At 37.8% G+C, this 27501-nt stretch overlaps 1 protein-coding gene across 3 annotated transcripts in view; it reads right to left on the bottom strand.

Annotated features, from left to right (window-relative positions):
• The window catches only part of dlgap4b (discs, large homolog-associated protein 4b), a 135723-nt gene that overhangs the window by 52544 nt on the left and 55678 nt on the right, over window positions 1–27501 (bottom strand). For all 3 annotated transcript variants that reach the window (XM_079882972.1, XM_079882974.1, XM_079882973.1), the window contains exon 2: window positions 998–1047. The gene's annotated coding sequence lies outside the window, so the exon portion shown is untranslated. The remainder of the gene's footprint in view (window positions 1–997; window positions 1048–27501) is intronic.

Raw genomic sequence — 27501 nt, 5'->3', positions numbered from 1 at the left:
GAGTGACAGGTGGATTCCCGCTGCAGTGGTCATTAGTCATCATTAGCCGTGTGCTGTTAGCCATCACGTTACCTCAGCTCATTGTCTGACTGTAAAAATAAATCAATTCGGGAGTGACGCGCTACCAAGATGGCAACGGTCGGCCACGCCCACTTTAGGCTTCAAAAACGGTCTTCAGAAACCTACGGGTGACGTCACGGACACTACGTCCATATTTTTTTACAGTCTATGGTTCAGATACACATGTAGACATTATAAAATAATTTTTGGGTAAAGTTTTAGCATTTTTAGTTAGAATTTTAAGCATTTTTAGGTTGTTCTATGTGAACTGAAGCATTCCATTCATTCCTAAAGGGGTCAAATTGACCCGCGAGTGAAGAATTTGTCACTTTTTTAAATTTCAACCACAAAACTCCTCGAATCCATAAAAACATTTTTTTTGTGTGTGTATTTGTGGTTTAAGTGAGACAAAAGTCCTCGTTCATCCTTTGATGAACACTCAATTTTTAAACATTTAAAAAAAATGAGTTTCAGGTCAAAATGACCCGAGGGAAGGATGTTCAACTAAATATAGTTACAAGTCAATTAAGCAACAGTTTTGCAGCATTAAAAAAAAACACAGTATTTATTAATAAAGTTGGCATAAAAAGGTTACCTTTTACAAAATGACAAAAAGCTAATTTATGTCTCAAGTGCTTAACGATGTAATACGATACAAGGTCAAAGCAATTATTTCATTGAGATAATAATGAGCTCGTTCAAAGAGGCCATGTTTGCATAATGTGTTCGCTGTGGAAATTAATAAGTAGAATCTGAATTTTAAAGTCAAAATTTACAATTTTAATGCAAACGGTGTGCTATGGAGCGTATGACACCAACCGAGGACATGACACAAAGGACAAGCAAAACTTTTTACCTTCACTCATGACAACAGTGATGTATCAGATGATAATACTGTGGTATTTTGGTGTGAAATGATGAGTAAAATCATACTTACATTTGTAGGTCATCCTAATTCTGTGCACCAAAACCAGCCGGTGAAATTTTCTGTTGAAACGAAACACATGTGAGTCATTAGCATATATGCAAAACTAATACAGATCAGTGATATATTCATGAGACCGATCTCTCGTTTAGAAATGACTGAACTGTTCTTAAAACAACAGTGGTGCTGTCATGGGACGGGACGGATGTTTTATGAACACAGAATCGCTGTCATCAGTCTTTACCTGCTTATCTATGAGCTCACCTTCATGCATATTTAATGCAGCATCACAATGCCTTTAAAGTTTCACAGCGTGAAGTTTCATGACATAAAAACGTTTGCTTCTGAGTAATATGTAGATGTCTGTGTGCTGAAGATTACTCTCTCCCTGCAGAACACCGACACCATCCATATTCATGGGATTATAGTACAAAACACTATTAATAAACATGAAAATCACACACTCTCACTGCAGCGAACAACAGTTGAGGAATCTGTACACTAGTGAACTAAAAATGGGGTAAAAACATGTCAAATGAAATGGAAACGGACCTTTTACTTTCACATTATACTTCTACTTTCACATTAGCGGTGTTTCTGTGAACAACTCCTCAGTGTTAGTATAATTATACAATACCGCTCAAAAGTTTGGGGTCAGTCGGATGTTTTAATGTATATACACTCACCTAAAGGATTATTAGGAACACCATACTAATACTGTGTTTGACCCCCTTTCGCCTTCAGAACTGCCTTAATTCTACGTGGCATTGATTCAACAAGGTGCTAAGAGCATTCTTTAGAAATGTTGGCCCATATTGATAGGATAGCATCTTGCAGTTGATGGAGATTTGTGGGATGCACATCCAGGGCACGAAGCTCCCGTTCCACCACATCCCAAAGATGCTCTATTGGGTTGAGATCTGGTGACTGTGGTGGCCATTTTAGTACAGTGAACTCATTGTCATGTTCAAGAAACCAATTTGAAATGATTCGAGCTTTGTGACATGGTGCATTATCCTGCTGGAAGTAGCCATCAGAGGATGGGTACATGGTGGTCATAAAGGGATGGACATGGTCAGAAACAATGCTCAGGTAGGCCGTGGCATTTAAACGATGCCCAATTGGCACTAAGGGGCCTAAAGTGTGCCAAGAAAACATCCCCCACACCATTACACCACCACCACCAGCCTGCACAGTGGTAACAAGGCATGATGGATCCATGTTCTCATTCTGTTTACGCCAAATTCTGACTCTACCATCTGAATGTCTCAACAGAAATCGAGACTCATCAGACCAGGCAACATTTTTCCAGTCTTCAACTGTCCAATTTTGGTGAGCTCGTGCAAATTGTAGCCTCTTTTTCCTATTTGTAGTGGAGATGAGTGGTACCCGGTGGGGTCTTCTGCTGTTGTAGCCCATCCGCCTCAAGGTTGTGCGTGTTGTGGCTTCACAAATGCTTTGCTGCATACCTCGGTTGTAACGAGTGGTTATTTCAGTCAAAGTTGCTCTTCTATCAGCTTGAATCAGTCAGCCCATTCTCCTCTGACCTCTAGCATCAACAAGGCATTTTCCCCCACAGGACTGCCGCATACTGGATGTTTTTCCCTTTTCACACCATTCTTTGTAAACCCTAGAAATGGTTGTGCGTGAAAATCCCAGTAACTGAGCAGATTGTGAAATACTCAAACCGGCCCGTCTGGCACCAGCAACCATGCCATGCTCAAAATTGCTTAAATCACCTTTCTTTCCCATTCTGACATTCAGTTTGGAGTTCAGGAGATTGTCTTGACCAGGACCACACCCCTAAATGCATTGAAGCAACTGCCATGTGATTGGTTGATTAGATAATTGCATTAATGAGAAATTGAACAGGTGTTCCTAATAATCCTTTAGGTGAGTGTATTTCCAGAAAAGACGCATAAAATGTATTGGTTGTGACAGTAAAGAGATTTATAATGGTATAAAAGATTTATATTTCAAATAAATGCTGTTCTTTTGAATTTTCTATATAACAAAGAAGCCTTATAAAAAATGTATCAAGGTTTTCACAAAATATCAACTGTTTTCAAAGTTGTTAATAATCATAAATGTTTCTTGATCATCAAATCATCATATCAGAATGATTTCTGAAGGATCATGTGACACTGAAGACTGGAGTAATGATGCTGGAAATTCATTTAATGTATATTACAATAGAAAACAGCTATTTTAAATTGCTATAATATTTTAAAATTTTACTGTTTTTAACTCTATTTTTGATTAAATTAATGCTGTCTTGGAAAGATGTTCAAACCATTCAAAGATCTTATCAACCCCAAACTACTGAACGGTGTGTGTACAGTATAGACAAAATGTTTCAACAATATTTTTGGACTTGAATAAAACCAATTATTTACTGACAATTACTGTGTGTGTTTGTGTGTGTGTGTGTGTCTGTGTGTGTGTGATTGCAGCCGGTCTTACAACATTCCTAATTAATTCAATCAATCATCTTACAGACTTAATTATGCCAAAGATGCAAAAATTATTCCAGGGTCAATCTGACGATAAGACAATCTCAGGCAAGACATCACACACACACACACACACACACACACACACACACACACACACACACACACACACACACACACACACACACACACACACACACACACACACACACACACACACACACACACACACACTAGCTTGTGTTAATTGCTGTGTTTTTTCTATTTGTATTCTCTCATGCGCTTTGTTGATTCTGTAATCTGCTTCACTGAGACTATACGAGCAGGGTTAAAAATCTCTGTGATTTCATCTTTCTAGAACCTGCTAAACTTTCTCGTGAGCCTCTTCCTAAACACCTCAGAGGAAACGCCCTGGTACTAAAGGAAAAACCTTTGCATTTTTAAAATAAAACATTTGCATTTTAATGAGCCACCGTTCCCGTTGAGGACGCCCCCTAAAGGAGTTCACGTTTTAAGATTGTAGTTGATCTGAAAGCGCCGCTCACACACCTCTGTGTCCTGCTGTGTGTGTGTGTGGCATGATGGATGATCTCATGTTCACATTACAGAAGGACACGCCTGAACCTGAAGCCCCACGGAGAACATCACAGTCTCTGAGCGTTTCAAGGCCAAGCTGTACCACAGCAGCAAGACAAATATACCATTTCTATTTTAATATCATATCCCCTTTAAAGTGGCCTTCTTATGCCCTTTACAAAGTCTTGATGTTGTTTCAGGCTCTACTAGAACAGGTTTTCCTGCTTGAATGTTGATTATTTTCCTCATATTCTCCATTATTGCAGCTCCTCTCTTCCCAGTCTGTCAGTAACGCTCTGTTTACTTCCTGTCTCTATGAAGCCCCTCCTTCTGAAAAGCACACTGTGCTCTGATTGGTCGGCTGGATCAGTGTGTTGTGATTGGTCGAGCGCTTCGAGTGTGTTTGGGAAATGTCCCGCTCTTACCATAACCGCCAGTTTAACACACTACTAACTAACTCAACCAGGCCCCGCCCCTTTATTCTGCGTATTAATTATTATAATGAGGAATATTGTGACGTGTTCTTTCCAGGAAGAAACTCAAGACTACAATGGAGGCGTTTCAGGAGTTCAGAAACACTGACACTGATATAGAGGAGAACTCAGAGCTTTTTAATGCCTAAAGAAAGATGAACATGGAAAAAAGCATAAAAGGTCCTCTTTAATATTTATTTTTGCATTAAATTTCTATGCAACCATCAAGTGCTCTAGAGTCTCTGAGCTTTCCACGAACAGCCACAGAATGAATCTTTGAAAGCATCGCACATTATTTGCATGTACTGTAGTAGTGCATTTGAATATTTCACAACCTGTTAAAATGTCTAATTTATTAAAGCTCAACCGTAATGCCGTTTGTCTGAGAGCGGCAAGAGAAACGCATTACAGACACTGAGCCACTTTAAAACCACTTGGGCTTCGACTGAGTTCATAGACTCACTTCTTTCTGTGTTTTACACAGAGAGCAATCTGTCAGAGCTTTTCTGAACGTGAAATAAACTGCAAACAATCAGGCAAGTGACTCTAGATGTTTAATGATCTGCCAGACTCACTGACCCTTCAGCGGTTTGCAGCGGATATAGGCCTAATTGTTTTTTTCTTTCAGAAAACACTTTATTTCTTTCTTTGAGCAGAATAAATGTAGTATATACTGAACGTCTCTGAGCATTTTGCGATTATCTTCAACTTTGATCAATCAGAAAGTGGATTTCTTTTCAAAATTCTTGAGAAGTTTGACATGAAAGCTTTCGAATGCACACCTGTCCTGAACTTAAAAGATTTGAGTCTTGAACTGATTTTGTCCAATGTCAAATACGGCCAAATTCAACAGCTCTGCAGGGAATAAAACCACCTTTATTCTTCCTATGGTCTAATTGACCCTTCGCAGGGAGTTTGATTGACAGGCGATCTGACCAATCATAATGTCCGACAAAGTAGTCAGGAGAGTTAGTAGATTAACGTTGGAGGATTTAAACTTGAAAAGCGGAGTGTACTGACGTCTTTCCGTGGTTAAAACAACATTCCTTCTGATGTTCATTCATGTTTATTTGATGCTATAAATGAACTAGAAGGAAGAGATGATCGGTTCACGAGCCGCTTTAACTGAGCGATCTGTCAGACACATTAAAGAGACACAAAACCGTATTTATTGTTTAAATTTAATTAAAAAATTACCAAATTTGAAAAGTGAGACTGTGTTTCATATCAAAAGTAAGCTGGTCTGTCCTGTGTGTCAGTGTGTTGTCCGTGTCCTCTCTGCTCCACGATGTGTTTCACTGCGTGAGAACATGGTGTGTGTGTGAGAGAGGCGTGGCTTGTCGGACATAGCAACAGTAACTAAAGGGGGTGTGTCTTTGCGAACAGACAATTATCATGGAACTGTCAGCAAATCACCATCTCTAAACCCGCTTATATCTGCAGATCCGAGCTTATTATATCTGAGCTTCTATTGGTTTAACTAGTTCTGTTTGGTCAGTTGGCCGAGGTTTCTCCACGCTTGGACTCTTTCAAACACCTCAGACCTACATTGAGTCGCTTCGTTCTAGATTTTTCCGTTACACTTTATTTTAAGGTGTCATTGTTACAGTGTAATTATATATTTAAGTACTGAGTAACATTAAGTAATACAGTACATGTGCTTACTATAGGGTTAGGATTAGGATTTGGTTGAGGGTTAGTTGCATGTAATTTTGCATAATTTACTGTTATTACTTTGGTAAGCATGTAACAAATGTAACAAGGACACTGTAAAATAAAGTGTTACCGATCTTTTTGCAAAAATGTTTTTTTTTACTCAGTATTTTCTAAACATTATTAAATAAAGCTGGAGAAGCAAGATGACACAACATATTATTTTTTTTTATTTTTTATTAAAACTGTATCAAAATTAAGAGAGCTTAAGCCTAAAATAAGAACAAAATGGGTTAGAAAATTAAACCACATTTAAAGCAAAAACATTTACTTTTCAAACCCCAATGGCAGATATTTTTCTTGTTTTAAGATTAAACACCTAATTTTGATAAATTTTTTATTAAAAATGAAGACTTCTAATGTTATGCCATGTTTGCTTCTCAAGTAAACGTTTCTTGATATCAGAATGTTTAGATGTTTATACTGGAAACCAAGACTGGGGAATAAATCCACTTTTCAGTGATTCTTCTGTGTTCTGCAGAAGAAAGAAAATATGGAATATGAACCGAGTAAATGATGACAGAATGTTTCTTTTTGCAAGAATTTAGAAAAATGTTGTACGGCATCCAGCCTTTCTCTCACATCACATTCAACCAAACATGCAAACTCAAAACTCGTGTAAAAATTGTATTTTCTGTGGTGCTGATTCAACAATAGCAGATTATTTCAGAATGATGCTTTACTTCGGTCTCAATGCAGATACTAAATAACCATTTAAAATATATGTATATATATATATCATGGCATTTAAAAAATGATAATAATTAAGAACCAGCTCTCAATTGCCAGCCCTGTGATCGAGGGTCAAACCACTGTCATCTCCAGGTGCAAAAAAATTAAATAATTTTATCTTAAATGATCAGGCGACCTCCATTCTCCACACCTGTCCCTTGCTGTCACTTCATATCGAGAATCAGACCCTCTTCAGCTCTTATCTCTAGGTGAGACTTTAGTTATATCAGGACTAAATCTAAAAGCTGCCCGACTCGCATTCTCCCTCCAGAAAGCTTTTGTTCTGGTCTGTAATTTGGCCTCCGGTTCCCGCAGAGATATCAGTCGAGTCGATCCCTCGATACCTACAAAACAAGATCATATAACACAACCCTGCCCAGCTGTGCCCATTCCTCTCTCTCAGCCCGAAGCTCAAGACAGAAACATTGACACACACATTTATCAGTTTGCATGCTGGCCTATTATTATGGGATCAATGCTTTCTGAATGATTGGTAAGTTTGAGGTGAGTCTCTTCTGCTCACAAAGGCTGCATTTATTTGATTAAAAATACAGTAAAAACAGTAATATTGTGAAATATTATTACAATTTAAAATAAGTGGTTTCTATTTGAATATCTATTAAAGTGTAATTTATTCCTGTGATCAAAGCTGGATTTTCAGCATCATTACTCCAGTCTTCAGTGTCACATGATCCTTCAGAAATCACTCTAATATGATGATCTGATGCTCAAGAAACATTTATGATTATTATCAATGTTTAAAACAGTTGAGCTGAAAAATAGCTGCAAAATTACATCAAAGTTTCAAGAGTATGTCCTTAAATTCCCCTCGGATGGAGAATAAATGGCATTCTGAACAAAAAGAGGAAAAGCTATATTTACTCTGAAGAGATTCTGCTGTAATCTCGTTTCGAATGCATGTCAATCTGTCGCAGAAGATTGAATATACCGTAGACAGGCGGGTTTAGATTAATAGTAGTTAGAAAAAAACGAATGAAAGAGAGATGAAATAAAGAGTGGAAATGTTTGTTGTGTCTCATGCTGTACCTAAAGGGATTCAATATGATCAGTACAAGCTCAGATGAGACTGACTCTGAGTTAAGCTGGAAGAGGAAGAATCCGCCTCTGACAGAGACTATTAATGTGAAACTATAGTGAAGTAAAAATATGTTATAACAACATTTATGACTATTCATCATTTCAAATTGCAAGCCAGATGGCTCTTTTCTAAAGTCATGCATAGAAAAGGATTTCAAAGCCTTCGGAAAGCTTTGCGTTCATCCATGTTAAAGTCTATTGTTTTCTTTTACAATTTATTTTTGGCCTTTTTGATTGGAAAACACAACCTGGATTCAAACCTGCATCAGTCAATGTGTCTGAAACACATGCATCAAACTACAATAAAAAAAAAAAATAGTGCAATAAAACAAACCAAACAAATAATGTGTCCAACCATAGTCTCGCCCCAGACTCACACTATTGGTTAAAGCTACACTGTGTGATAATTTCCCCCATCTAGCGGTGAAATTGTATATGACTACCCAGTGAATATTAGTTTCTGTTCCTTTCAATTCCGAGGGCGTTTTAACTCCTACGGTGGCCGTATTATTCCAAGATTAACACGGCTTCCAGTTCGACTTTGTCCAATTGCGCCTTTAAAACTATTCATCGCCTATGATCCGTCGCAGCACAGATTTATGTTACAAGGTAAACAATACTTTTTCACCATTGACGTGAGGAAAAGTAACGCAAGTTATACTAGAGGTCGTTCTGGCGTTATGCACAACCATGCTATGGTGAGACAAGCAACTATAAACTTCGAATTTACACAAATAGGCTGAATTACCTGTCGAGAAGAAAGCAGGCAACTTCGGCGTCCGTTTTAAAATCTTTGCTCCTCATGAGCTCTTTCTATCTAGGAAAAGTTACTCCAGTATTGACTTTGGTCTTGCTGATTTGCCTGTCACGTTGACGTTTTAATTGTCCTCGAAAATAGGCGTGATCCTCCATCAGCAATCTTTCAAATCTGCCGGCAGTCGCGAGTGATCTCCCCTCGCATTCGTCTCTGTGCCAATGAAGGTAAAGTGCGAAAGGCGAAGCTTGAATTTACAGGTATGTCCCTCTTTGGCTAATGTAGTTTCAAGATGGAGGGGCAACATCGCGACCGGCATTCGAACCCCTCACCTGTATGTACTTTCAATGGCAGATTATAAACTTACGAGAATACTTTATTACTTGAAAGAAGTAAATATACATTAATGAGCACATATATTTTTGAAAGAACTAAGTTTGCTAAGAATCAACTAAAAAAATGACACAGTGTAGCTTTAAGTCAGAAGTTGATGTATCATGCATGCAAGTCTCACAGTATTTCAGGATGTCAAACTATTAATGAATTACTCACAGATGTCCACGATTTGAGGGCAAAATCAAACTGCAAATTTCTGCCATTTAACATGGGATTTGAAAAATTCCCAAAAGTTTTGCACAATTGCACAATGCAGTGATTATATATTAATATGACTATACAATAATAATAATAATAAAAGTAATATTGCTAAACAACACACAGCATGTGTATTTATTTAACTAAATCGTAGCCTTTGTGATTTGATAATGGTAATCAGCCATATTGCATATCATGCAGCCGTATTAACTCTTTCCCTGCCAGCATTAAAAAGAAAGAAATGTTGCAAGCCAGCACCAGCATTTTTGATCATTTTCACAAAACTTTAATGCTAATGAAGCTTCTTTCCGGCAAGGAATATAGCAATTTAAAAGATAATTGTGACTTTTTATCTCACAATTTTGACTTTTTCTCCTACAATGGCGAGTTTACTTCACGCAATTCTGAGAAAAAGTCAGAATTGTGAGATAAAAAGTCACAAGTTCCTTCCTTTTTTTTTTCTTTCAAAAACTTTCAAATCACGGCCCCCAGAATATTTTGTTGTATGAATATCTGAACATGCAATATATATATAAAAAATGTGTTTTTGTCAAAGACTTCATCCGGACGGGATTCAGAGCGATGATCAGAACACAGATGGAGTCGATCGAGTCCATCAACACCTCAAAGCTTCACAGTCGTTTCCTCTTCATGGGTTCAACATTTCATTCAGTAACGATAGGCAGTTTTGATTTATATGATGTTTTATGTTTAACGATCATGTTATTTTTCATGTGCGTCAGCAATGCTTCTATCTCTTGTTTTTGCTTTTTCTTCACCTGTGTTTTGATCAGGAGATTCTGTACTCTTAGCGCCCCCTACCGTATAACAGTGAAAACACAGGTTGCCAGGAAATTCCGTCAATGGCAGGGAAAGATTTAAGTATTAAAAAATTAAATATATGGCTTGTCATTTCATTAATATCACATGGAGAAATGTGTGCTACTCAGTACAGTGTGCATTACCATTGCAATGTTGATTGTTAGATAACTACTCCTTTCATAACGTTTCATAATAGTATTTCATTCTATTTATTTAATTTTCTGTATTGTAAACAAAATGTTATTCAGTTTTTTCCTTTAAAGGAGACATATCATGCTTTTAAATCGTTCCTTTTTACATATAAATCATACATTTGTAGTCTATATAATGCTTGGGTCTGAATTCCTCATTATTATAGCTCCACAGGCCCCTTTTCTACCCCTTTTCTGATGTGCGTCTGAGAGCAACTCGTTTTGGTGCGGTCTCTTTAAATACAATTGAGACACTTCATACCCCGCCCCTCTCCAGGATGCAGAGGTGACACTCGGTTCAACTCCACCCCGTTCGGCCATTTTTGTAGTTTGATAGCAGAGATACGATTATCTAGCGGCACAGAAACTTTTTATTCACACGTTATTAACAAAATGTCAACAACGGAAGACTTGTCCAGCCAGCCTTACATGTTCGAGCCAGAGTCGGAGCCGGAGCGAGATGAAAATGAAGACGACAAACAACGTCTTCATATGGATGTATCGCAATGGTGTGTTACTGTATTTACACATGAAACTTTGGTCTTCCGACCTTTTACCACCGTGTCGATTTATTTTGATTAATATGTGCGAGGGAGAGAGAGCAAGACAGCGTCTAGTTTGGAGACGGTGTCTTGTTTACACTTTCGCCTGGCTCCGAAGAGAGAGAGAGAGAGAGAGAGAGAGAGAGAGAGAGAGAGAGAGAGAGAGAGAGAGAGAGTGCGTGCGCGCGACCGGGTCTCTCTCTCTCTGCTCGTTCTTTCAGTTAAACATGCGCCCTGTCACAAGCGCAGCAGTTCATCTACATTAGACGGTGTAATGAAGCGTGTGGGTTACTACATCCAACAACCGAACATTTTAACTTACCCTCTCGTAACTTCTGCATCTTTTAGCTTGGACTACAAAATTGCAGCGAGAAATAAAAATGGCGGATTGCTCGAAGTGTTGGGCTGGAAGTCAATGTCCTTATTTGGCAGTTCCGCTGCAAATACTGTGACGTAATAGTTCACAAAACGTCATAGATAACAGAAAAATCTGAACAGGTTGAAAAATAAGGCCAAAACAGAATATAAAGATATCAACGAAGCACCTGAAGAGAATAATTTCAACTTTTCTGTACTTCTAAACACTCCAAATATACAACAAAATGCATTTAAGGGCTAAAAAAGTGGATTTAGCATGATATGTCCCCTTTAAAAGAGCGTGCCTTTTCAATATTTAACAGTATAAGAAAGAGCACATGCACATGCACAAGTCTTTTCTATAGTCTCAAAGCCAGACGACACTCAGAATCACTTCATTTGCCATGTGCACACTGCTGGCAGTCACGCTAACAACACAACCAAGCACAACTACAGCAATGATGAAGACTTGAACAAATGACATCACTCAAACTAATAACGGCACGGACTGACAGCGTCCTCCAGCATATGTCATGTAGACGGCACTGTAACCAGCTCTGAGAGACCGCACAGATTAACGTCCTCAGAGATCAGCGTGCCATATAAACAGAGTGCTGCCTTTCCAGGCCCTACAGAGATTACAGTACGACACTGTGTGTGTGTGTGTGTGTGTGTGTGTGTGTGTGTGTGTGTGTGTGTGTGTGTGTGTGTGTGTGTGTGTGCTCCTGGGCAGCCCTGCTATCGTCCCACTGGATCTGAGCTGATTTAATGCAGTTTAAAGGCCTTTATGGTATACGAGGCTGGCAGAAGAGATATCTATCATACTATCCTTGCGGTCAGTCTCATTTCTTCCAGTATCCCAAGGGTCTCCAGATCCCAAGAGCCTTTGTTCTCATGGTGTAAACTAGTACGCTTGTTTCTAGCTTCTGCTATACGGTAAACACAGTTACTGCTTCCAAATGATAATTAAACCCGCAACTATTTTCAATGATCATAGTGGGGTAGATGACATAAAGTGCACAGGGACACGTTCATGACCATTACAGTGGCTAAATCACCACAGACGACAGCCGCTCGTATATCAGCCCCAATCATAAACACTCATAATTAAATAATATAATTAAATAGCAATCTTCACACTGTGGATATTGGCCGAGTCACTTATACAACAGTGGGACTGTACAAACTATCAATCTTAATATGCAAGGTTGTTTTTAATGGAGTTTGCATGAGGTTACGGAAAAAATAGAAACTTGTTATTTTGTTGGGAAGCTTCACTGGCATTTAAAGGGTTTTTAAAATGTTTTGGTGAGAAGTCTCTTTTGCATTTATTTGATGAAAAATACAGTAAAAACAGTGATATTGTGAAAAATTATTACAATTTCAAATAACTGTGAATATATTGTAAAATTAAATGTATTACAACCATGTTTTATTACTTTCTTTTTTTATCAACACTTGAATGTGGGAAAGAAGTTAATCAATCCATACAGTGTTTTTTTCTTTTTTTTTCTATTTTATAAATGATTTGTCAATTAACTCCTTCATTGCTGTGTGCTTTTTTTCTGAATCATGTGAAATTTGTAGATTTCATAGCCAAACAACTCTCTGTATTTTCATATTTTTTAAAAAAATTTTTTATTCCCATTCCTTTCCTTTTTGATTCATGTCTACGATTTGTTCGTAGCTAATCCTACAAAAGTCACCATTTCAATGAAGTAGGAAATAAAAAACAAAAATAAAAATACTTCATCTTTTGGTCAAAAGTGACTGAAGAGCACCAATAGTTCAGGAATATCACACAAAAACAACACTTTTCTCATCATTTACTAGTTGTTTCACACCTGTATGACTTTCTTTCTTCCACTAAACATTTACGAATAACAGTTTTCAGTACAATGAAAATGCATGCATCACACTACTTTTAAGGTACTTTTTCCAGAGTTTCCATCCACAATCCACATTTAATTGTAAATAGCCATCAAAAAGCCGTAGCCATCAAAAGAAGATCAATGCTTCTCAGTGGCAGAGTCAATATTTCATTAAACTATTGTTTCTGGCTCTCTTCCATCAGTCTCTGCCAGCTCTTAATCAGCCAAATTGCCTGTAGTTGTTAGTCGCTGGGTTCCCTTCAGCAGTGTAAATGCTCTCATAAATCAGCAATGTTGTAAAGGATTGTGGACAGAGAAAGATAGGAAAAAACATCTCTGGTTACATGCCATGAGGAGGAAGGAAGTTAGTCTGTCATGTTCAACAGCAGAATGACTCAGCAGAATAAAGCCCAGGACGAGCGGCTCCTCCTCGCTGTGACTCAGTTCAGATCAGCAGGACGAGACGGTGCAGAGAGCTGATAACAGGCTTTCATGATGACAGATTTTATAAGCATGGAAAATTTGTCGTTCCACATGCAAAGGTGTGTGACATTAGCATTTGGACAGATTTGTGCATGTCCACACTAATACGTTTTCGTTTGACAACGCATCTTTTTCTCTCCGTTTTGGCTTTCCGCTCACACTGAGACGGCGTTTTTATTAATGAAAATGAAGCTTTATGAAAACACACTCCTAAGTGGATACATTTGAAAACGCCATTTTCTCGTTATTCTCGACGGTGAAATCGGTGGTATTTAAAAACGACGACGTAAATTTAGTCATGTGACGCATATTGTACCAATAGATATTCATGTTTATACCAGTATTGTGCCTGTTATGTGCTATTCACTTTCACACTGTTGCTAAAAATACTCTACATCTCTTCATATCACAGTCCTGCAAAGATTTGCTGCAATACATGAGAGCAGTTTTAGCGTTTTAGACCAAACATGGTGACTGCGTGCGACCTGGACCGCATCAGTGAATGCTGAGATGTTTTACTAAATAAAATGATCCTGTCAGAAGAAATGCGCGATAACTTCGTTATTTATTTTTCCATCTGAATCATATCAGTGATCTTTTGTGGGGTTTTAGCATGCGCAGTGAAGGTGAATTTAGCGTTTTCAGGAGTTTTTCCGAAAACGGCAGTGTGGACGGAGAGCGTTTATAAACGAAAACGCCGTTTTCAAATGTATCTGTATTAGACAAAATTTATGTATACGCAATCTACGAAAAAAAATTAGAGTGCACATGAAAGGAAGATTGACCCTATCTATTTTCTAAATGCATGTTATAGGTCTTATAATGAACAAATCATCAATGCATATGTTTATGGAGGTTTCGTTTCAAAACGCTCGCCGTCCACACTAGCGTTTTCAAGTGTTTTCCAAAGGTTTGTGTTTCCACACTGAAACTCTCACAAAAGCTCTTTTGGATGATGCAGACGGATCAAGACATAATCAAGTTATCACGCACTTCTTCTGCCAAGATCATTTTATTTAGCAAAATATCCCACCATTCACCGAAGCGTCCAGGTCGCACTCACTATTGCCATTACTTTGCACACTCTTCATATCACAGTCCTGCAAAGATGACAGAAAATTCACTCGCATGGTCTAAAACACACCTGCAAATGCGAGTGAATTTTCTGTCATCTTTGCAGGACTGTGATATGAACAGTGTGAAAGTGAATAGCACATAACAGGCACAATACTGGTATAAACATGAATATCTACGGATTCAAAACGCGTCACATGACTAAATCATCGTTTTCAAACACCTCAGTTTTGAAACCGGTGGTATTTAAAAACGATGATTTAGTCATGTGACGCGTACTGAATCCATAGATATTCACGTTTTAAAATGTATCCACTTTGGAGAGCGTTTTCATTGCTAAAAACGCAGTCTCAGTGTGAGCGGAAGGCCAAAACGGAGAGAGAAAAAGATACGTTGTCAAACGAATACGTATTAGTGTGGACAAGGCCAAAGATCTGCAGTAAGCCCACATAAAGACCTTGAACATCTTCAACCCAGAAGAGCCGTGGGAAGTGGCTCGTGTTAGCATGAAGTGTTCTGCAGATGGCTTGTGATGATACGGCGTAATGCGAGTGAGGTTTGGGCCACTGCTCTGCAGATTACTGATGAAAGCACCTTTGCCGTTTTGAATAGTGCATGAATGGAATTAGTGCATTAATCCTGCGCATCCCCAGGCTCTCGCATGCCCTACTTTCCCAAAGAGAGCAGAGCCCGTCCATTCACTGCACTCCTTCCTGGAACTATCAGGAACTGTGGCAAAAACAAATGGCAGTGAGAATTCAGGGAATGCTGAAAGAAAGGCAATACGATGATCCAGATGGAGACTTACAGCTTAAAGCTTTATTACAAAGCTCTTTAAAATGTAACATATAAATATGCATAAAGATACACACAGACATACATGTGTATATTTGACTATTGCAGCGTAGAGGAATGTTCCAGGTTCAGGTTCAGCTAAACTGACATGCTTTCTGCCATATTGGTGAAAATCTGGGTTACATTGAGGCAATGGAAGAGAATGGGGCCAATATTACTATTAAAATATTCCCTGTTTCTATAGTAAAACCACAAGATGTAAAAAAAAAAAAAAAGTGTTAACATGATTTTAGTGTGAAAAATCGCTTACTAACCTTTTCTGTGTGAAGTTATGTAATGCCTAAAACATTTAAATGACTGTAAGAATGATTTAAACAGCTTTACAGCTCAAATAATACCAGAATAATGAATGTATATGCATTTATAAAACAATAAGCTTCACCTTTCTGCTTTAAAATCCTTGCCCTTTGACCTCCACGGCATATACATCACTGTAGCCTTTTTTCTTGTTTTTAAAGGAAAGGAGGGAAGAGTTGAAATGTATTAATTGATTATGCCTCACATGTCTTCGGCTGAGCTTTACTTGAACTGAACCCAAAATATTCCCACTTAGACGGGAAAAGGTACAGAGGCCAATCCCAGTTTGCTGTGGTTCATCTCAAACACATATTACTCCACAATAATAGATCAGCGTAATATTATTAACACAAATAGCTGAGGAGGAAATGTTTCAGATTTCCATTATTATCTGGAGCTTCTCTTTCTGCTTTCCACTTCCTCTTTCTTAATGTCTTCGCTCCGGGGAATGGTGAGGTGAGCGCAGGCGATGCATCATTCTCCTCCGCTAGTCTTTATTCTGCATGCAGTCTCAGGGTGTTTCTGTAATAGTGAGGGATGTGTGTCCTCTGTCCCACATCTCTGGATCTACAGCTGCGTTCTGCGGGCGTCCCGTGAGGCACGAGCCAAAATGGAGTCTGAACCTGAGTGTGATTGAGTCTGAACCAGATATATAATACGACCGACAGACTGACTGCAGTCTAATGTGCTGAAACTCAACCTGTGCCGCTCCGAAATATCACCATTCCTGCACTTAGTCAATCGATGCAGCATCTTTTCTAGAGAACATCTGAAACGAATAGGATGCTCTGGATGTGAATATAATGCACACAATAGAGGAGAATTAAGCAAAAAGCATTTCCCCTATATAACTACTCCAAATGTATTTTCAAACAAATTCATGTTTTAGCTTAAACATCAGTGAATTTACACTGTGAGGGCAATCAGTTTTTGGCACAAATTAAAGGGGTCCTGTTATGCTTTTTCCCATGTTCATCTTCCTTTAGTGTGTAATGTTGATGTTTGAGCTTGAAAACGCTCCAGTTATCCTCTATATCAGTGTCAGTGTTTCTTAACTCCCTGAAACGCCTCCATTGTAGTCTTGAGTTTCTTCCGGGAACGAACACGTCACAATATTCCTCATTATAATAATTAATATGCAGAATAAAGGGGCGGGGCCTGGTTGAGTTAGTTAGGAGTGTGTTAAACTGGCGGTTATGGTAAGAGCGGGACGTTTCCCAAACACACTCGAAGCGCTCGACCAATCACAACACACTGATCCAGCCGACCAATCAGAGCACAGTGTGCTTTTCAGAAGGAGGGGCTTCATAGAGACAGGAAGTAAACAGAGCGTTACTGACAGACTGGGAAGAGAGGAGCCGCAACAATGGAGAATATGAGGAGAATAATCACCATTTAACCATGAAAACTATTCTAGTAGACTTTGTAAAAGGGCATAATTCACTTTAATTAATAACATAAGCCACTTTAATTCTTGTTGCATGCCTATGAATAACACAAACACACAACACAGATTTTTAAACAATTCTAGCAACTTTAAAATGTGGTTCTAAAAACTCATATGCATCTGACAACTTCAAAATCCGATTTAGACCAGTTACTGTTGTTTGTAAGCTCACGAGGGAACAGAGTAATCCATCCACTGGTTAGAATACAGTAGAAACACACCATGCCAGCACGTTTAGTGAGATTAATGAGCGACGCATGCTTGAGCGTGTTGTGGAATCCTGATGAGAAGCGTGACGGGCTTCAGCGTGTGGTCTTCACACTGGGTTTAAAAACACTGAGCTCTGGAGAGAGCGGACCACATGTCTGACCAACTGCTGCTGGAGTTTAACCTCCACTGGTGACAGCTGATCACACGCTTAATGAGGATGAAGCTGTGCAGGGCGATTTACATCAGTGCTCTTGGCAGCCACTTTGATCCAAAGCATTGTATCAGGGAATCAAAACCATGATTTGGCTTCGGTTTGCTAGCACCTCGATCCACCTGTTAAGCAACATATGTGACCCTGGACCACAAAACCAGTCACGAGTCGCACGGGTATATTTGTGGAAATAGCCAACAATGCATTGCACCAGTCAAAATGATCGATTCTTCTTTTATGCCAAAAATCATTAGGATATTAAGTAAAGATCATGTTCCATGAAGATATTTAGTAAATTTCCTACCGTAAATATATAAAACATTTATTTTTGTGAGTGAATGCTGCACAATCGTGAACATAAATGAACAACTTTAAAGGCCATTTTCTCAATGTTTTGATTTTTTTGCACCCTCAGATTCCAGATTTACAATAGTTGTATCTCGGCCGCATATTGTCCTATCCTAACAAACCATACATCAATGGAAAGCTTATTCATTCAGCTTTCATATGATGTATAAATCTCAATTTCAAAATTGTGACCCATGTGACTTGTTTTGTGGTCCAGGGTCACATTATGAGACATACTGACTGATACGGCACAGAGGTTAAATAAGTGCTCATCCATTATCAGACTGTGACCAGAGTTGAAGTTCTTTTGACCCTAGTTTTTCTAAACATGATCTGCATTTTATCAAATTAGATGTATTTGTACAACTACTAATTTTATGCAAATAAAAGCCAAAGCAGCTGATTGTTGTTCGCTCTTCCCATTGGAATCTGTAGTGCTGGTAAAAAGTGATAACTGAGTACATGCACACACCAGGAGTGTATTCACCAATAGGGAGGCAGTGATTAAAAAAAAATATATATTTTTACAATAACTTCCCCATCTGGATATATAAAGAAATATACAGATGCATAAATAAATAAACAATACAAAAATAAAACTAAATATTTTTCAGAGGGTGGTCACATCACTTTGTTTCCAGTTATAAATAAATGAATAAAAAAAAAATCATAAGTAATAATAATAAAAACGCATAAATAAATAAATACATAAATAAATAAACAAATGCATAAATACAAAAACAAATACATAAACAAATACATAAATAAATAAATGCATAAATAAATAAACAAATACACAAATAAATAAATAAACAATTCATAAATAAATAAATGCATAAATAAATAGAAAGAGAAATAATCAACAAAGCAAAAAATAAATAAATAAATAAATAAATTACATTTCAGAGGGAGACCGGATGTCTTTTGCTTCACTTCAGACCATTGTGGTTTTATTGAGATACTGTAGCGTCTGGTGAACATGAGTCATGTGAGACAAGGCAGTGCCACTAATCCGCCTGAAAGGGTTAAACTAATGGAAACGGATGGTCCATCTCGCTCAGCATCTTCAGACACATCTGAATCGTAATGATCTGTGAGTGAGACGGGTTTAGCAGCACTCAGCTCAGTTAAACGAAAGTCTGTGATCATCACGACTCCTGCTGTGTTTACTGAGCATTTGTTGACTTGTAGGGACTTTTTCCCATTAAGTACTTCTGTTTTTCAAGTTAACATTTGGCCACCCTCAAATTTTCATTTGGATGATCTGGCCCGCACACAGGTAAAACTGTCCATGTTTATCTGACCAGCCAATCAGTCAATCTGAGTCAAATCAAACGCTGCAACTGGAAGCTTTGTTTTTAAAGAGGACCTACAGTATAATGTTTTTTTCAATGTTCATCTCTCTTTAGTGTGTAATGTTGCTGTATGAGCATGAAAAAGCTCTGAGTTCTTCTCTATATCAGTGTCAGTGTTTCTGAACTCCTCAAACGCCTCCACTGTAGTCTTGAGTTTCTTCCGGGAACGAACACGTCACAATATTCCTCATTATAATAATTAATACGCAGAATAAAGGGGCGGGGCCTGGTTGAGATAGTTAGGAGTGTGTTAAACTGGAGGTTATGGTAAGATCGGGACATTTCCCAAACACACTCAAAGCGCTAGACCAATCACAACACACTGATCCAGCCGACCAATCAGAGCACAGTGTGCTTTTCAGAAGGAGGGGCTTCATAGAGACAGGAAGTAAACAGAGCGTTACTGACAGACTGGGAAGAGAGGAGCCGCAACAATGGAGAATATGAGGAAATTATATGTGAAAAAGAGAAAAGACTGTAAAAGGGCATAATAAGTGTACTTAAAGAGTGTAAGGCATTCATATCAACATCATGAAATGTGTGTGAATTAACATGAATTCCTGAGTCTTCTTGTGAATGACGAGAATGAGCTATGAACATATTTTGGGATGGTGGGCCTCTACAGGAGCGTCTGCAGACAGGACCGTTACATTAACATGACAAAGTACCAGCCCGTCTGCCACGCCGATAACCACAGTGACGGATGGAGAGAGAGAGTCTCGCTGGTGTTTCTCAGTGAGGACGCTCCATCAAACGCACCAGAGAAAGAGACAGCCGAGAATCCAACACGTTACACCCTAAAGCCACTGTCACAACTATTCAAATACAGAGCTAGCTTTTCTCAGCGTTAACTGTTATTATACACACCCAGAGTTTGATGGACCGCGAGCAAAATCTGAGCAATAAAACCTCTCCTTTAGTCATTTACAGCAACAAACAGACATCATTGTCCTCAAGTTGTACAATAACACAGATACGGTGTTCAGAGAAGATAATGCTGTGATTTCTACAAAGCGCTGAGTGAGTCCGTGACGAACGTGCATCTCAGTCTCAGTCCGTGCTGGAACATTCCCTTCAGTTCTGCTGTTTCACTCATCTTTACAATCTATACTAGGGATATATTACGATGTGAGGTTTACACGACGGTAATTCAATGAAAAAAGAACCATGAGGTAATATCTTTTTTTTTTTAGAATGCACTGAATTCATAGTTTACAAATAAAAGGTGCTTCGCCTCATTTTCTGTTTTGATTGACAGACAAATCATAATATCAGATTATTAATAATAAATTAATAAGTCAGACATCAATACAAAAACAGGTTATAAAAAAAGGTTTTCAATCTTTAAGATGCTACAGACCCCCAAGTATAATCATCCTCATCCAGCTATATTCATATATAAAGACCCAATATATATATTCTAAATATGTGTAAAATATTATTTTGAAAAAAAATTATATATTTCTTTCTATTCACTATAGTTCTGCACTGTTAGATACATGTATTTATTTTGAATACTTTTTATTGCTTATTTATTTTCATTGTTTTATTTATTCTTTTTTCTTTTATTTGTTTATTTATCATTATTATTATTATTTATACATATATTTTGCAAAAATGTTCTCAAATGTTTTCAACTTTTCCAATTGGCCCAATTCAACAGGGTCAAATCTCTTATCTTGTAAAAAAATAAAATATTCTCTATGGGATTTTTTTAATGAATAATTTAGCATGTGTCTAATTCAGTCTTTGCTATAAATGACCTTTAAAATCTTGTACATTTTAGATGCATAGAGAGATGAATATGTAACACAAATAACTTTATGGTATATTACATAAGCCATAAAAATAACACGCTCATCGTTAATCTTAAACGCTGCGTATAACTCAAGGCTGAGCGCTAGCATTAGACTGAATCCCTGAAGAAGCGCGTGTGTCATCTAATTATCCGTGTTTTCCTGGCTGCCGTGATAAAGGTCAGGCGAGAGCTTCGGCAACACTGACTGATTGACAGGTCACTTAGGGCAGGTTGAGAGGCAGTCCGAGCTGAATAGTGTTCGGATGTGCAGTTGGTGTCTCTGTGGGCCGGCTGATGTGATGCGCTGAGACTGACACTGAGAGCTAAAGGTCATCAGAGCGGAGCGACACACCGCAAACTGTACTCACACACACACACGCAAATCATGCTTACAGTACCACAATGTTTCTTACAGTATACCTAGTGACCATGAATCAAAATAGTTAATTCGTGTTTTTTAATGGAATATTGCAGTGTTTATTTGAAATGATTTATAATCATTATTGTTTTAATAATCTTGAATCAGAATATCTCCCTCTTGCAGCATCTCTTCTCTTGATGAGGACGAGGGCGGGGCAACCTGTCACTCACATGAGATCAGCCAATAGCAAACCACAACCATCCAATCAATTCCTCACAGACAAAATCAAGCCCCGCCCACATTTGTTCTTGTTCCAGAAGCGTTTCACTCGGATATACGTCACAATTGCAACTTCTGTTTCACGCAGACTTTATAAATGGTCTCTACATTATGGTATTTACAATTAATTTTTTCTGAGAGAAACTATTATTTCAACCAACTATATGTGGATGGCAGATTGATTCAAAATGTTTAATGTAATATATAGTAAAGCAATCTAATTACAACATTTTACAACACAAACTTTTTAAAACATGAAAGTTATCTGACAGAGACTCTCTGACATTTTGTTAGTGGTATTGAAGGTCAAAGACTGTGACATTGAAAATGAGAGGTGCATTAAAAAATCATTGCGAAATTCAAAGCGTTGAGTTTTTGCTAAATCATCGCAAACACGTTGTGAATATCAGAGCACTTCTGTATATTACTGTAATTCCAGCATGTCAGAAACTCTAGTCGCCTGGAGAGGAAATAAAAAGATTATGGTTATTTTGGGTTTGGGCTGAATCAAATTTTCTGTGTCGGTCAGAGAATCTCATTTATAGCCGGTTTGGCTTCAACTTAATGCCCGTTCAGATCTCTAATGTCGCTCTCGACCTATCTATTACACTGATTGTGTACCGTACTGTGTATTGAGTATTGTATATGGGTTTGGAGTCTGTAAGATGTTGTTAAAAGAAAGCTGCATTTATTTGATGAAAAATACAGTAAAAAAAAGTAATGTTACTGCAATTTAAAACAACTGTTTTCTACAGTATGAGAACACATTAGAAAGACTATATAAATGTCTTTACTGTCCCTTTTGATCAATTTAATGCATCCCTGCTGAATGAACATATTAGTTTAAAAGGAAAAAAATAGATAACTTGCTGACCCCAAATGGTAATGTATGTTCTACATGTTTTTGTGGTTCTGTATTTTACAATGCATATTGTATTGTATATATATAATACATATTCAAGTACAGAAACAGTATTTATCGCATTTGTTCTATAACTCAGCACATTGCATTTAAATTTATAAGATGAAAGTACGGCGTGTCAAGCATGTTTTAACTTATTTAGCATATATTGTTGATCCTGGAACAACATTCCTGTCCAGAAATTTGGTCCTAACACTATTCCCAGTGGGGATTACTTTAAGACTGCAAGGGAAGCTCGGCTTCCCCTATAATGTCAAAAAATGTATGGTCAAATATGTACTACTGTGTTAACATTTTATTGACTAAAAATGCGTTAGAACATGTTCATCTCAAAGACGAGTTCGTTCAGCATCAGTTACATATCTCGACTCGATTTCCTTATCATACATTCCCGTAGCGTCACAGTGCATTTCCCTGTTGAAGCCCAGCGTCCATTGACTTCAATGGGGCTACTCTGAACAGGTTTTTTCAGTGTTTCGAAACTAGACAGTCATTGGATAAATGCTGCGATTATACTCTGAGCTTCTGCGTGCTGATTGGAGGGTCTGTTGAAAGACTGCATCTCCTTTTGATTGACAGTGATTTTGTACTATATAAAAAATCGCTGATGCTGAAGCTGTTCGAGCTCAGTCGAGCTCGGATTTTGCAAGTGTAGTCGAAAGACAAACTGCTTGGCGAAATTGATAGCCAATTTTCATCATACATTTCACACAATTATACACCACATTCCTTGTTTCAGTTTAACCTAATTCCCACATTTCCTCCGTCGAGTTTAATATCTTTTTTTTTTAGATCGTTCGTTCATTCATTCATTCATTCATACAGTAGGCTAGGCTAGGCTAGCGTCATAGAGGTGAACTAGCCAGCTAGCAAACTGCACACGATGGCAGGCAGTGCTAATATTGTCGACCTGATTTTGGCGAAGCCATTTGAAAGTCTTCCTTACAAGGAGAAACTTAGAATTAAACGAAATTGAGCTTCGCCTCTTTGAAAGACTGTCCTAAACCTAACCCTACCTATAACATATCCCAAAAATCAGAGGGAAATGATCGGTGAATAACACAGATGTAGAAGCACCTAACCCTGGTTGTAAGCCTAAACTTAGCATAGACTGTAAACATGTCCTTCACTTCTGATTGGTTGATTGGAATGCTGATTCAGGAACATGTTGTACTTGATGAAATCTGTCATATGAAATCAGAAATAATTGGACAGCTGCGCTGATCAGACGTTTCATGTATCTGTTCAATCAGCGAGTTAATAAAAGGTCAAGCGCTAATTGTACCAATTCTTCTTTCAGCTAACACCTGACGGGGTCTCTAAAACCCCCAAAACATGTTCCTGCCAGTAAAGACCAGTACATGGGAATCTTGATTAGAATCACCAATGGTCCGCAGTAAGAACATGCCGGTGAGATCAACATTATGAATGACTTTCACATAAACATATAATGTGAAATAAACTTAAACATAGCCACTATGTCATGACTATGTCTTTAGAACTAGCTTGACCATCTAGCAATTAGTCAAGTAAATACACTTTTCAGATTCAAATCTACCTTTTTTATTATTGATCCTGTTGCTGCTGATTATTGTTACTGCTAAACGATACACGGACACGCTGCTGTGAACATGTAAGGGTGCTTTCACACCTGCCTCATTTAGTTCGGTTGAATCGCACTAGAGTTGGTTTTCCCCGTTGGTGCGGTTCGTTTGGGCAGGTGTGAATGCGGCAATCGCACTCGGGTGCGCACCTAAAGCGGACCAAACAAGCGTACCGAGACCTCCTCGAAGAGGTGGTGCTTTGAAACTCTGGAGCGGTTAGTTTGTGGTGAGAACGTGATCCGACCTCGAACAGAACCAACTGCCAAAGAACTGCGCATTTTTGGACTAAACCAGTTGCCGTAGTCAGCTGCGCTGTGAGGAGAAATGTTTGTTGACAGTCTGCACTTTAAGCATGGCACCTCAGGGACAAACTTGGAGTTGTGAGGAGGTGCGGAGTCTGATAGAAATTATTAACATTATTTTCGAGCCGCATCCTCGGTTCATTCTCAAATATTATTGTTTGTCTAAAGTGGTGTAGACAAACTATATAATAAAATATGACCAGGGATACAATCAGCCCACGCAGTCGTCTCTCCATAGTAAACAGCGACGTGCTGTCTGCCGGATTTTCCACCTCTTTGTTAACTTCCGGGAGTTCTGTTGGAATTTTACCGCACGTTAATTCTGACCAATCGAAGTGCAGTTATGGAAATACGTTCAAGACACATCTGGCCAACGAGTGATGTGGATGCTGTCACGTGACTGCATTTTGGTTCGTTTTATCAACTCATAAACCGATTCGGACCAGAGCGATCAGTGTGGTGTGAAAAGGAACCAAAACGCCTGAAAAATGCTACAAAGTATAATTTTTCGCCCTTGGTCCAGACCAAATGAACCGAACTACAGATGTGAAAGCACCCTATGATATGCCGCTGCTGCATAAATAGACATGCATGAATCCCATAGCAGATGTAGGCAGGTGGAGCTCTGCAGGATTAGTTTACAGCAAACAATGAACCAGACTGTTTAAAAGTTGAGCAAGCAATCTCATTGGATCAGCTCCAGGATCAGCAAAGGATCAGCCAATCAGCAGTGCCATGCAGAAATGATGTGATTGCAGATTGCATGTAAAGGATCAATCAGCCTGTGCCCTCTGGATTTTAATGACTAAACAAGATATTTCAAATAAGTCATGTTTTTAAAATATTTTTTACAACCTGAATGTTCACTGTGTAGAACAATTTGAGAAAAGAGGTTGCTTAATGTGAATGACTTTCTCTAGTTTAAACTAAATATATATTTTTTTCTTTGATCATTTTTTGTTTTGTTTATTATTGACATATTCATGTATTTACATAAAACAGAGAGAAAAACAATAAAGTTCTCACATTAATGATCTATAACATCCAAAATTCCACCCAATGCTGGGTAAGATTATCAGTCACCAACATAACTTAACTTTTCTATATATCAGAATACATATCATCCCAAAATCTAAAGAAGGAAAGAATGATTTATATTTTGCATATAGAAAATGAGTCCTATTTTTAGGACCAGTAATTATTTTGCATTATGAAAATCAATGACAAATGAACAATCACAAACATCCCATGCAGTCACCATCATCTCTGCCTGTCTGTGATCCAACAGCCGTTTCCTGTTTGATGAGCAAAGATAATTAAACAAGATGAGGCTTCCCAGCAATTAGAGCTCATCAATACAAAATCCCTGATTACAAAACACAAAGCAGCACGAGCCACAAACACAACGAATCAAAGTCAAGTATCGACACAGTTCTGTTGATCATTCGGGTGTCATGCCTTTATCGCTCTCGCTGTTCAATTCTTCAATACTGATTTTAGAATTTAGATAAGGAAATGTGGAGTCAGTCGTTACGGTTACACTAAAAGTCTTGAATATGGAATTCCTAGAAAGTACGGCAGCATTTTTCCATATAAACCGACTGCAACATTCCCTCAAAACTCCCTCTCCAGTTCACACAGAATATTTATTGGAACTAAACCACAATCTTCATCAAACCGCAACCAGTGTTATTTTGGTATTAATTATACAGTATTAAATGCTTTCATTAATATTTTTTTAAAAAAAAAGTGCTTTATTTTCATATTTTCAGTTTTCATTTAAATTTTAGATTCATTTTAGCAAATCATTTTATCATCATTATTATTATAGTATTATATTAAAGTTTTAGTTTTTATGTTTATTTAAACTTATTTTAGTTCTAATTTTCATTAGAAGTTTTTCATCTTATATTTGTTTTATTGTATTTCAGCTTTATTAAAAATTATTTTTATTAGTTTTATTTAACAATAATAACCCGATTACATTTCCTCATTAACATATGATCGCCCATATTTACATTTTAACACCTATTTAATATTAATCAACTTGGTTTGGATGCTGTTACTCATTTCACATGTGAAAACGCAAAGGCAACTTACGTAAATAAAGAATACTACAATAGCAAAACCAGCCCGTTTAATCATAAGATTGGGAAAATGATCATGAAACCATGACTAACATGCTACAAAAGAGCCAGTTCTGAAACACAAAGCTTCATGTGATAAAACTGATAAATCAATTAAATCTCGCTTTCGGGAATCTAAAGCATCAAATCATCTGACCTTATTCATAGAAATACAAAAATGAGACGAGACAGAACAAAGCTATAAATCAGAATGAAAACAGATTTCAGAAAGGATCTCATTCTCAACTCACCATCTGAGAAGTGTTTGTCTAGGCTGGCATTTTCTCTCCCTCTGACATATAACAGACAGCAACACTTCCTGTTATAACGGGAATGACAGGATGTTTGGGAAGCAGCACAAATCAGGAAGAGCTCTTATTCTGGCTAACACTCTAGAGCGACATCATTTACTCAAAATCATCAGGTTGATTACTAGTGTGTGTGTGTGTGTGTGTGTGTGTGCATGCAGATCTAAACATCATTGCATTTTACAAATCGATTATGTTTTTGATTGAGTGACATAATCTAAACTCAAACGTCAATGCAACAAAACCTTCATGGTCCTTAAATAGACTTCAAATTGAATTTGGGGTTAAATTTGACATTATGAGAATCATCATTCAGTTATCAGCTATTCTGAACCAATCCAAATGCATGATACGTTTATT

This window comes from Squalius cephalus (genome assembly GCF_949319135.1).
Source record: "Squalius cephalus genome assembly, chromosome: 10".
Taxonomy (NCBI): Eukaryota; Metazoa; Chordata; class Actinopteri; order Cypriniformes; family Leuciscidae; genus Squalius; species Squalius cephalus.
The sequence above is the reverse complement of the archived record's forward strand: the minus strand, read 5'-3'. Positions and strand labels throughout refer to the sequence as shown.